Genomic DNA, 10570 nt, shown 5'->3' on the forward strand with positions numbered 1-10570 from the left:
TTTTCCGGATATTTACCGGTATCACTGTGTGAAAGGGGCTAATATTAATTCTTTTTCCACTGCAGCATGACTTTATATTCTATACTGTACATTATTTCTGTTGTGACAAGAATTTGTCTAAGCAAAGTCTGTCCTAATTAAATAATTAAAAATCAAGCCAAGATCATATTTTATTTTGGAAAAATAAGCGTAATCTAGAGGCCTTTGCCCTTCACATAAGCCAACTCTGATACCAATTGATCAACTAGAAGTCAAACTGTTATTGGTTGTTCCTAAAACTTGGATTGGTGACCAGACTTTTGTCTGGTAGTGTATAGTGACGGGAAACTAAAAAAGCAAAAAAGGATTGGGAAAGGTCCATGAGCCGGAACTCGTGTGCCCAAAGTGTTTTTTTCTTTACACATTGTCAGAACTTGCACACTAATGATGCATGGTTAGGTCTATATTTATATCAAATTTAAAAACAACATAAAAGTACTGGTGTTGGGGTTCCTGATGTGCAATTTTTATTAATGCATGAAAAATAGGTGGCAATAAAGCACCAAGATATTTGATGTATTGTCATTGAAAACTGCTGAGACTATGAAGGAAGAGGGATGTCAAATGAATTTTAAGTATTTCTTGTTTTTTGAATTATTGGACCAGATGAACTAGCCTTCACTTTGCACACCCATCAATAGGCTTTGGGTGTTCATTACTTTGTTACTGGCTGTTCTTTCTTGAACCACTTTTGGTAGGTATAAAAAACGTATTCCAGGAACACACTGTCATTTAGAGATGTTCAAACCCAGTTCTCTAGTCACGTCCATTTGATCCCTGTCAAAGTCAATCAGATATTTCCACTTTTTCTCCTTTCAATGGATAAGTTTTAAGAAAAAACTGCACATTATCCTGCTGGAGGTAGACTTCCTGATATTGAAAGATTGTGGACATGAAGTGATAAAGATGGCTAGCAACAATACTCGCGTATTGTCATTGAAATGTCGGACGCAGATTTAGAAAAATCAATGTCGCTATTCTCCTCTGACCTCTTGCATCAACAAGAAATTTCACCCAGAGCACTTATGCTTGCTGAACATTTTCTCTAATATTTTTTTAATCCTAGAGATTGTTGTGTCTGAAAATCCCAGTAGATCAACAGTTTCTGAAATATGCAGACCACTCAGCAACTATAGGGCACTTTCAAAATCACTTAAATTATCTTTTTTTCTCATTCTGATGCTCTGATTGAACTACAACTGGTCATTTTCACCACTGCCACTTAGGGCCTACTCACACTATGCCATCCGTACCGTGCCCAGGCCCGTTTCCCAGATCGTTTGAGAAGTGTGAGTGCGCTGAATCGGGCTCAAGCATGGTTCACTTTGCCGGCCCTGGCCCGGTTGGAAGAGGTGTTCCTGAGCGCGGTTCTCTTGGGCTTTGGCGCGGTACGCTTGTGTGTGAGTGCAAAACACGCCAAAGCCCAAAACTGAAAGCGAGACGTGAAATTTAAGGGGCTGTTTTATATGTTTTCATTAATCAATCTTACTGTTCAGTGAACACAAACTGCCGTAGTTTATTAAAGACGAGAACTCCTCACAGCACGACAGCTGCGCGGCTTCAGCGGACCTCCTCATTCCTGGAGTGCGAGAATTTTATGATTGTTTATGAGCGCCAAAAGTGGTGGATCTGTTCGACAAAATATCAGACTGCGTGTGCCCGCATCCCTAAGGACTGTTTGGCGAAATATTTGACGGCATAACAAACGACTGAAACGATATAACTAATGAAATCTCCACTGTGCTGCTGAGTGAGAGCGCTTCTCTCTGAACAGCACAGCAGCGATGACGTAAGCGTGCCGAGGCCCCATATGGTGTGAGTGCGGGCCGTTGGGGGAGACGGGAGAGGGGACAAGCGTGCTTTGGCCCGGTTCGAGGCAACTGTACCTAGTGTGAGTACGGCCTTAGATCATGCCATGTGAGAAACCACAGCACACCATTCAACCTTGTGAATGAACCTTAAATAACATGGCAGATACTGTCATAAACCAGACATGGCTGAGAGAAAATAGTTTTTAGGTCTGTATACAATTATGCATTGGCATACAGTAGTTTGAGTTATGTTTTTGTGAAACATAGTGGTATTTCAGTGGGGTTATTATATGTAGTCATGCCATTGTTAAAGAGATTGTTTACTCAAAAATGAAAATGTTCTCATTATTCACTCAACTTCATGTGGTTTTTATTTCTGAAGATATTTTGAAGAAAACTGAATACCTGTAACCATTGACTTTAGTAGTAAAACAATACTATGAAGCTAAATAATTTTTAAATGATAAATAAAATATATAATAATTAAATAAAAATAAATAATAATTTTGTGAAGTGAAGGGTGAAAAAAGGATGATAGAATTTTCATTTTTGGGTGAACTATCACTAAAAACATGACAGTAAGTCAACAATTTGTGTAGCATTGTGAACGTGGACTTGCTAAAAGGTATAGTATGATGCAGACCTTTGCACTGGAAAGCATCATTCACAGTTTCTGTGTTGAGATCTTCAAATGGGTGGATATTGAGTGCTGCATCAGTCTCAGAATTCAGATGGGAATGAGAGCTGATGGAGACGCTAAGTAATGCTGGGAGTCCCATCACACTCATTTCCTGTAAGTGCTACAGTGAGAGACCGAACAGAGACGTCCAAATGCTCAAGCTCTTCAAACACAAGTGGATTCTGATTGACTGTTAATGTTTTTATTGTCCTTGAGCTGGGGAAAAAACAGTACTGAATGCGATTGCAACAATATCACAGCCATTATCTTATAGCTGTGGTGTGAACGCTATTATTTTGCATTTAGAATGATTAAGATCTTGGAATGAACACGCTTTAAAAGTGGACAGGAAAGTCATACAGTTTGTCTAGAATATACAGTATGAGAGCCAAGTAGTGTGTCAGAATTCAAACAGGGTTGACTAGAAATACCTGGATGACTTAATACTTCTGAAGAGAGTCTGAAGTGCACGTTTAACTTTCACTTCACTCTCATGAGGTAAAGGTCTGTGCGGGACTGTTTTTTTTTTCAGCCCTGATCTTGCTAGGTTTTATTCTCCGCCCTCTGTTTAATTACTGTTTGTGCACCCGCTGTCTGTTAACATTTTATTCCAGACCTGATTGTTCCCGCTAAATTTGAATCTTCACAACCTCATATTTGCATTTTTACTAGTCGAAAATGAGATAGAAGTAGAGGTCTGCATTCCCCTGGGACCCGACCAAATTTCTGCGGCGCAGGAATAAATTTCCTAATAAAGTCCAACGATCATTAACGAGTTCAATTTGGGACGGGAGCGGGCTGTCTAGCAATATCGCGCCCGACTCCCTAGCGGAACGTGTATGTATGTGTGTAAATGAAATAGCGCGATCCTGTGTTTAGCTTGTTTGTTGCTGTGTGTATGTGTGTGTGCGCACGCGAATGAGAGAGAGAGAGCTTTGCCTGTGTGTGTGCGCTTGGTGCTTATGTGTGTGTGTTAGTGCGCGCGAATGAGAGAGAGAGAGAGAGCTTTGTCTGTGTGTGTGTGTGTGTGTGTGTGTGTGTGTTTTTACAGACAGCTTGTTATAGGCTGTCTGGACTCTGTACTCTGGGTGGTTTTCGGTTTTGTTCTCCCCCGCTCTTTTCAGCGGGATCGGGCACGGCGGGTAGAAAACGGGGCGGGGCGGGCAGCGGGACAACCAAAGCTTAATATAAGCGGGAGCGGTCGGGTTCGGGCTAAAACCTGGCGGGTGCGGGCGGGAGCGGGATTCAAAATTTAGTCCCACGCAGATCTCTAGATAGAAGCTATTTTTAAAATTTCACATAGTGAAAAAAAATGACATCTGTCATTTAAAATTTAAAGTTGAACGTCTTTCAAGGACAGCAAATCCACACTTTGCTCTGTCAAATTCTGCTCTGACTTATCGACTACTTGCCTGTTTCGTCTGAGGGCTGTTAACTAACTCTCTGAGGGCATTTAACTAGCACAGTATTTTAACATACAACATACGTTACAACATGTTACAACAAACAAAAAGCTAATGTTAGCAGCATTTACTTGTTTTGCTTTTTTTGTGTAACTCCAATTGTTTATTTTGTCTATGCAGTGATTGATGTTGCATTTAAACGGCTGATAAGAATTTACAATTCCGAAGAATTCAGACATTCTTCTTCATTATAAAGATCACATTATTTGTAGTTAAACATGTCTAGATTGCAATTTTTGGCAAATGTAGAAAAGTCTGGACATGTTTTATTTTTATATGGAAAATATGTTTCTGTACTTAATTATGTTTATGGCTGTAAAAAGACATCTACCGGTATTTCTCTAAACAGCCACAGGTCAGATTTTTCGCCACAGATTTGATTGCTTATGAATCCTGAAAACAAAATAATAATTGCTAGAAATGAATATTCAAGCTAGATTTTCGCTTGTTAGTTTTAGATATTTATTTATTGTATAGTGATGAGCTGTTGTTGAACAAATCTTTTGTGTGACCCAAGAACGATGAGTCCTCTCAGGAAGTGATTCGTTTATCTGTGCATGGGCACAATTGTGTAGGGCAGTGATCACCAAACTTGTTCCTGTAGGGCCGGTGTCCTGCAGATTTTAGCTCCAACCCTAGTCAAATACACCGAACAAGCTAATCAAGGTCTTACTAGGTATACTTGAAACACCCAGGCAGGTGTGTTGAGGCAAGTTGGAGCTAAACCCTGCAGGGACATCGACCCTGTAGGACCAGGATTGGTGACCCCTGGTGTAGGTGGAGGAGATTATTTGTTTCTTTTTTTGAGTCTTCCATGGGGTTTAATTGTTCGTTCATCACGTGAAAGATATCATATGTATCTAGTCAAAGCCAGAAAAAGATTTGATAAGTTTGAGTCAAACGTAGGATTTGAGAGATGAACAAAGTACCACCTCCCACATTGGTTAAGCTTAATGGACTGCTAATCATAGACAAAAGACCATGCCATTTTTTATGGCATACTAGTTATGACTTATTTGTAGTGTGATCAATGTTTGGACTATAGTTGTAGATGTGGTCTATTGATCGTAATGACTCAAAAGAATTTGTTTATCTCACTGAACGAGACCTAAAAGTCAGTAAAATGATCCGAAATTCCCATTTCTATTATGGTGTTCTACTCTTATATCTGAGGGTGTACTCACACTAGGCTATTCGAACCGTGCCCGGGCATATTTCCCGTTCGTTTGACAAATGTGAGTGCTCCAAATCGTGCCTAAGCGTGGTTCAGTTGGCTGGTGTCATGCCAAAAAGTGCACTCCTGCCAGATTATGCACCCCCTTATTCACTTGTATAGGGTAAGGTTGGGATTAGGTGTGGGGTTGGGATTAGAAGGTGTGGTTGGGATTATGCAATCAGGTAGTGAATTCAGCAAGGGGTGCATGATTTGGTAGGGGTGCATTTTACAGCACAACACCAGCCCTGGCCCGGTTGGAAAAGGTGTGCCAGAGCGCGGCTCGATTGGGTTTTGCCGAGGTATGCTTGCCCACACCTGAGCATGAAACTAAAGACACAATGCCATCTTTAAGGAGTGTTTCATCTGGATTTGATGATAATTCGTACTTTTCAATGAACGCAAGCTGTCATAGTTTATTAAAGATGCAAATTCCTCACTGCATGACAGCTGCACCTTCAGCAAACCTCCTATACATGCAGCACGAGGACTTACATAAAATTGTTTGAATGTTAAAAGTTGTGGATCTGTTCAGCAAAAATTTGACCGTGTCATCGCATCCCAAACAACTTAAAGGTGCAGTAGGTGATCTGCCAAAATGCTAATCGCTTAGCATATTATCTTTGGACGGTGGGGAGGGACTGTGATTCAAAGCCACACCCCCTGAAATCGTGAGCGCGCACACACCGCGTCACAACAATAGACAGACAACCCACTAGTTCATGTCATTCACCAGTTAGTTAGTGCCAGCGCCGTGCAGGAATTACATTTATTATTAAGCCACACTTACATGCTATTTCAGAGCGAATATTCAGAGTAGCATGGTAAACAGTATAGGGAGGCTGTCGTTGTTCAAAAATAACCCAATGTGAATATAAAAGCAACTTCAGCTCAATAAAGCAGTTAGGCAGAATAGCGCTATTTACTAATGTTTTGTTGTTTAACTAAATATAAATCTACATTATAGATTTTGTCAAAGAATCTTTTGAAACTGAAAATAATCACATCAATCTTTCACCGGGAGATTTCAGTGGCTGAACAACACGTCTGTACATATACAGTAAGTCATTCATAACAACACAATCTACCATAAGCTTAGCCTGACTAAGTTTTAAAACAACATTACCTGACTAACAGGAATACTTCAGCCATGGTGTCGTCCTTCCTCCAGCGTGCTAAAGTAACTCCAATATTGATCAGGTTTTTAAAAGTTTCAATTGAGCATCTGATTTCTCCCGGTCCGTCTCGTGACCGCCCGGCCACTTTAAGGGCGAATTATGTGAGGCTGAGAAGTGGCACGATCCACTCACCATAGCGCCTGGCTTTACAGTAATCGGCCCGAGCTCGTCTGTCCTTCGGCGCCTCAGACTCTGCATCGACGAACGGCCCGCAGCTCGCTCGTGCGAATGTGTTTGTGATGCAGACGGGCATGCGTTAATGGCGGATCTGCACGAACAGATGCGCAGAAGTCTGTATCTACATATGCTGACAGACAGTCTGACCTGCTTATCGGAATAAAGGGAGATGTCGGTCCGACTCTATTTAATTGGATGAACATTTTTTAGTTTTATGTTTTACCCAGAATATAAAAATACATATAAACACATTTGGATAATTTACTGTTATCCTTACTATTGGACTGTGAAGAGACTTTCAATCAGCACAACAAAAAATGCTTCTGAAGACAATCACCTACTGCACCTTTAAAATAATACAAAACAATATAACTAAAGCATTCTTCATTAAACTGAGCAAGAGCGAGTCTCTTCAAAACTGAGCAGTCGCATCATCGATAATGTAAGCATGCTCGGGTTTAGAAGGCAACTGTGCCTAGTTTGAGTACACCTTGAGTTCCTTTACCTGTCTGGTATAAAACGCCCCTTATGTGCTGGGTTAGATCCTAATCCTGAAGTAGTTAATTCACTTCCCCCAACACAAGGTCCTATAACTAAAACCATTTCCACTATAGAAAGTGTGCATCAAAAAATGCCAAAATTTTACAGTGTAGTGAAAAGTGTAGAAAGCATTCATATGGTGCAAAAATACTCTCTTCAGTGACCTGAGCTAGTAGGGTGTGGAAGAAGCCAGGTAGATATAATATTTCTGTAGACTCTAGCCTAGCCGCCCACAACTACCCCCAGATAAAAATGTCAGATAACATAACACTGACAGCATTTTGCTATATCGCCATGATGCCCTCTGAGAGAGGATTCTGAGTGGGAAAGTCCATTAGAAGTTTCCTGGAATTGGCCTAACTGCTGTGGTTTACCTCAACAATACCCTTGCCTCTTTTTAGCAACATTCGCAGGAACATGCTCAGAGACTGCAACACTGACATTAAACTTCTTTTCAGCTCTTTAAACATTGAAAAACTCTTCGTTGGCTCTTTGAGTTCCTCTGGCTCCATTAAACACATTTCTGTTTTTAATAAATTCTCAAAGCTTTCATACTTTGCTCACAGGATATGTGAGCTGAGGAATCCACTCTCCGTTTATATTTAAGTGAAGCTCACAACTGAGCATTAATCCTCCCGCTCGGCAAACTGGGCCCGTCTGTCTGCAAGAGATGACGACGGATAAGTGCTATTGATTTTCTAAACTTCATTTGAGCATCCCACCGTCGGCTTAAACACTTTCTCCATGGGTCAAGAGCTCAATGCTGTGGGCACTCGGTTCAAGTATTATAAAATAAGATGTAAATCTTTTTAAGTAGAAAGAATGTTGGGGATTGACAGTTTGAATGACCTCTTGACCAATTATGTAATTTAGAACATATAAAAGCATTTGCAAATGTATAAAACCCTTAGTCTATGGCTATGGCAGTGTTGGCCTTATTAGTGAACATTGTCAATGGTCGAATCCGAAGGGGACATTTTTTAGGGATCACAGTGATTGTCTGGCCCACGATGATGACTGGCTCATTAGCTGTTTCAGATTTCCAAGAGCTGTCCTCTTGGAGCTCTGTGCTGAGTTTGGAAAGAAAGACAGCGAGGAGGCTCCAAGGTGGCAGGATGTGCAATGGATGGCTTCTTGGTGAGTGATATATTTAAAGATATTTTTCCAGCTAAGTTTTATTTTATTTCATTGAACGTAATTATTTAACTGCATATCAGGAGACCACGGTTATCCATTAAAGACGTGGCTGTTAACCCCCCTCAGCAACCCACTAACTGACCAAGAGCCCAGATACAATGATGGCCATTCTCCCACTTGGTCAGTTGTAGAGCAGGCGATTGGCCCTAACAAAGTGTTCCTCTAATACATCTGTGTGTCCCACAGACACAGATACTACTCCAGACAGTAAAGTGTCACCCACAATTGAGGCAACTCTCTCCTCAGGGTGTTAGTTCAGTGTGCCCTGTTTCCCCGCCTGTTTGGTCAACACTTTGACAGTGCACCGCTCTTTCCCTAATAACCTGCAGCTTTACATCGGACCATTTCTTTTTTTAATTTGTTCACAGTGCGATGTGCAGACCCCATATCAGCTAAACTCTCCCACTCATTTTATTTATTATTATAATTTTTTTTGCTATTAATTCCGGAGGACAAACTTACAAATAACACCGTTTTCTCCGGTCTACCTCCTATAGGAGTACCTCCAATTTACATTCTGTTAAGTTTCTTTACCTGTTTGCTTTTACCTTTGCTTTTTCGTTTGGTTTTGCCAAAGTAGAGTCATTAGCATATTTATACGGGGGAGGAGGCAGGGAGGGGTTTTGCGCTCATACACGTGCACTCAGTTTCTTGTTAATTGGATGTACAAAGAGAATATGCGTGGGATTCCGTGTACACAGTGTTTAATTTTTTACTGCCTGCGCATATTTACAGCTTTGTCTGTATGCAATGTTTAAGTATGAATTCAACGCAAGTCTTTGTACATGAGGCCCCTGGTGACTGTGGAGGCAAATTGAGTTAGGTGAACTCCTTGCAATGTTCAAGAAATCAGTTTGAGGTAATCTGAACTATGACATGGGTGGGTTATCCTGTGGGATGTAGCCACTACAAGATATTAAACTATGATCTTAAAGTGATGGACATCGTCAGCAACAGTACTCTAGGCTAAGCTATGGTGTTTAAATGGTGCTCAATTGGTACGAAGGCCCCAAAATGTGCCAAATCTCAACCATGTTTGTTTTTTTGATATTTTTTGTGAAATTCAGAATTTTTTTCACTTTTTTTTTAGCTGTCCAGTGGTTTCACACTAAGTAAAGCCCATGGTTCAGGTCTGAAAGGGACCATGAGGCCTTTTGGTGGGGAGTTTGCATGTTCTCCTTCTGTCAGTGAGGGTTTACTGTACTGCAGGAACTGCGGGTTCTTCCCACAGCCCAAAAACATGCAAGTTAAGTCAATTAAATTTGTGTGAAGGAGGGGGAACTTTTACTTGGAGATAAAAAGGGCAGGTGCTCAAGCACCCAAACCCTGCAGGTGCCTGAGTTTGGCAATGGTTGCTCAGCAAAGACAGACACTACGAGTGCACAACTCGAACTACAGGATCCTGATACCTGAAAAGGTGCAGGAATTTATGCAAATCTGTGGTCGAGGTCAGATCATATTCACACCTTAAACTAACTGTACCAGAGTCAAACAAGATGAATGCGAATACAAGTGTGAATACACCCTAAATTGTCCCTCCTTTTGTGTAAAAGAAATCTGTGGATTAAATGGTTCTCGCCATGAATATAGCCATATGTTGGAGTTGTGTTAAGAATTGCATCCAGTTAAAAATTGCATCCAGTTTTGTTGAGCCTGTGTAAATTATAGCCCCATTTAGCTATTCCTCAAGTTTATCTGACAGGAGTTTCACTGGTTGCTCTTTGTCTACTGCTGTTGTAGCTAGGGTTGTAACGGTATGAATTTTTTACGGTATGATAATCGTCTAAAACAATACCACGGTTTGACGGTTTCGCGGTATACGGTATTAAATAGTAATTCTCATGTGTTGTTCAAAAAGCTCGTTTTTGGTCCACAAACAAAAGCGAAACCTATGCTTATTGGTTGTGATATAGCGAGTTTGAACCAATCTGGGCATGGAGGAGGGACAATGCATCAGTGTATCATGTCTGGTTTGTCCGGAGACACAGTGACGAGCGTTTCTTTGTCAAATCAGCGTTGTCAAATTTTGATGACGTAACCGCACTGATTTCGGAGCCTCTAAAAGTCCGCAAATGTTATGTTATACAGCACTGGAAAGCTGAGATTCTCTTCTTTATGCCAATCTTTGAATTGTATGAATCGGATCAGCGGATCAAAAGTTTATTAAACATTTAAGAGCAATACTTATTTTTAGCCGCGGGCGGCTGTCTCTGTCTTTAAGGGTTAAAACCGTTGATATGCAATTGTTCATGGTATGATAATCGTGCACGTTC

The sequence above is a fragment of the Danio rerio genome, chromosome 21 (genome assembly GCF_049306965.1).
Source record: "Danio rerio strain Tuebingen ecotype United States chromosome 21, GRCz12tu, whole genome shotgun sequence".
NCBI lineage: Eukaryota > Metazoa > Chordata > Actinopteri > Cypriniformes > Danionidae > Danio > Danio rerio.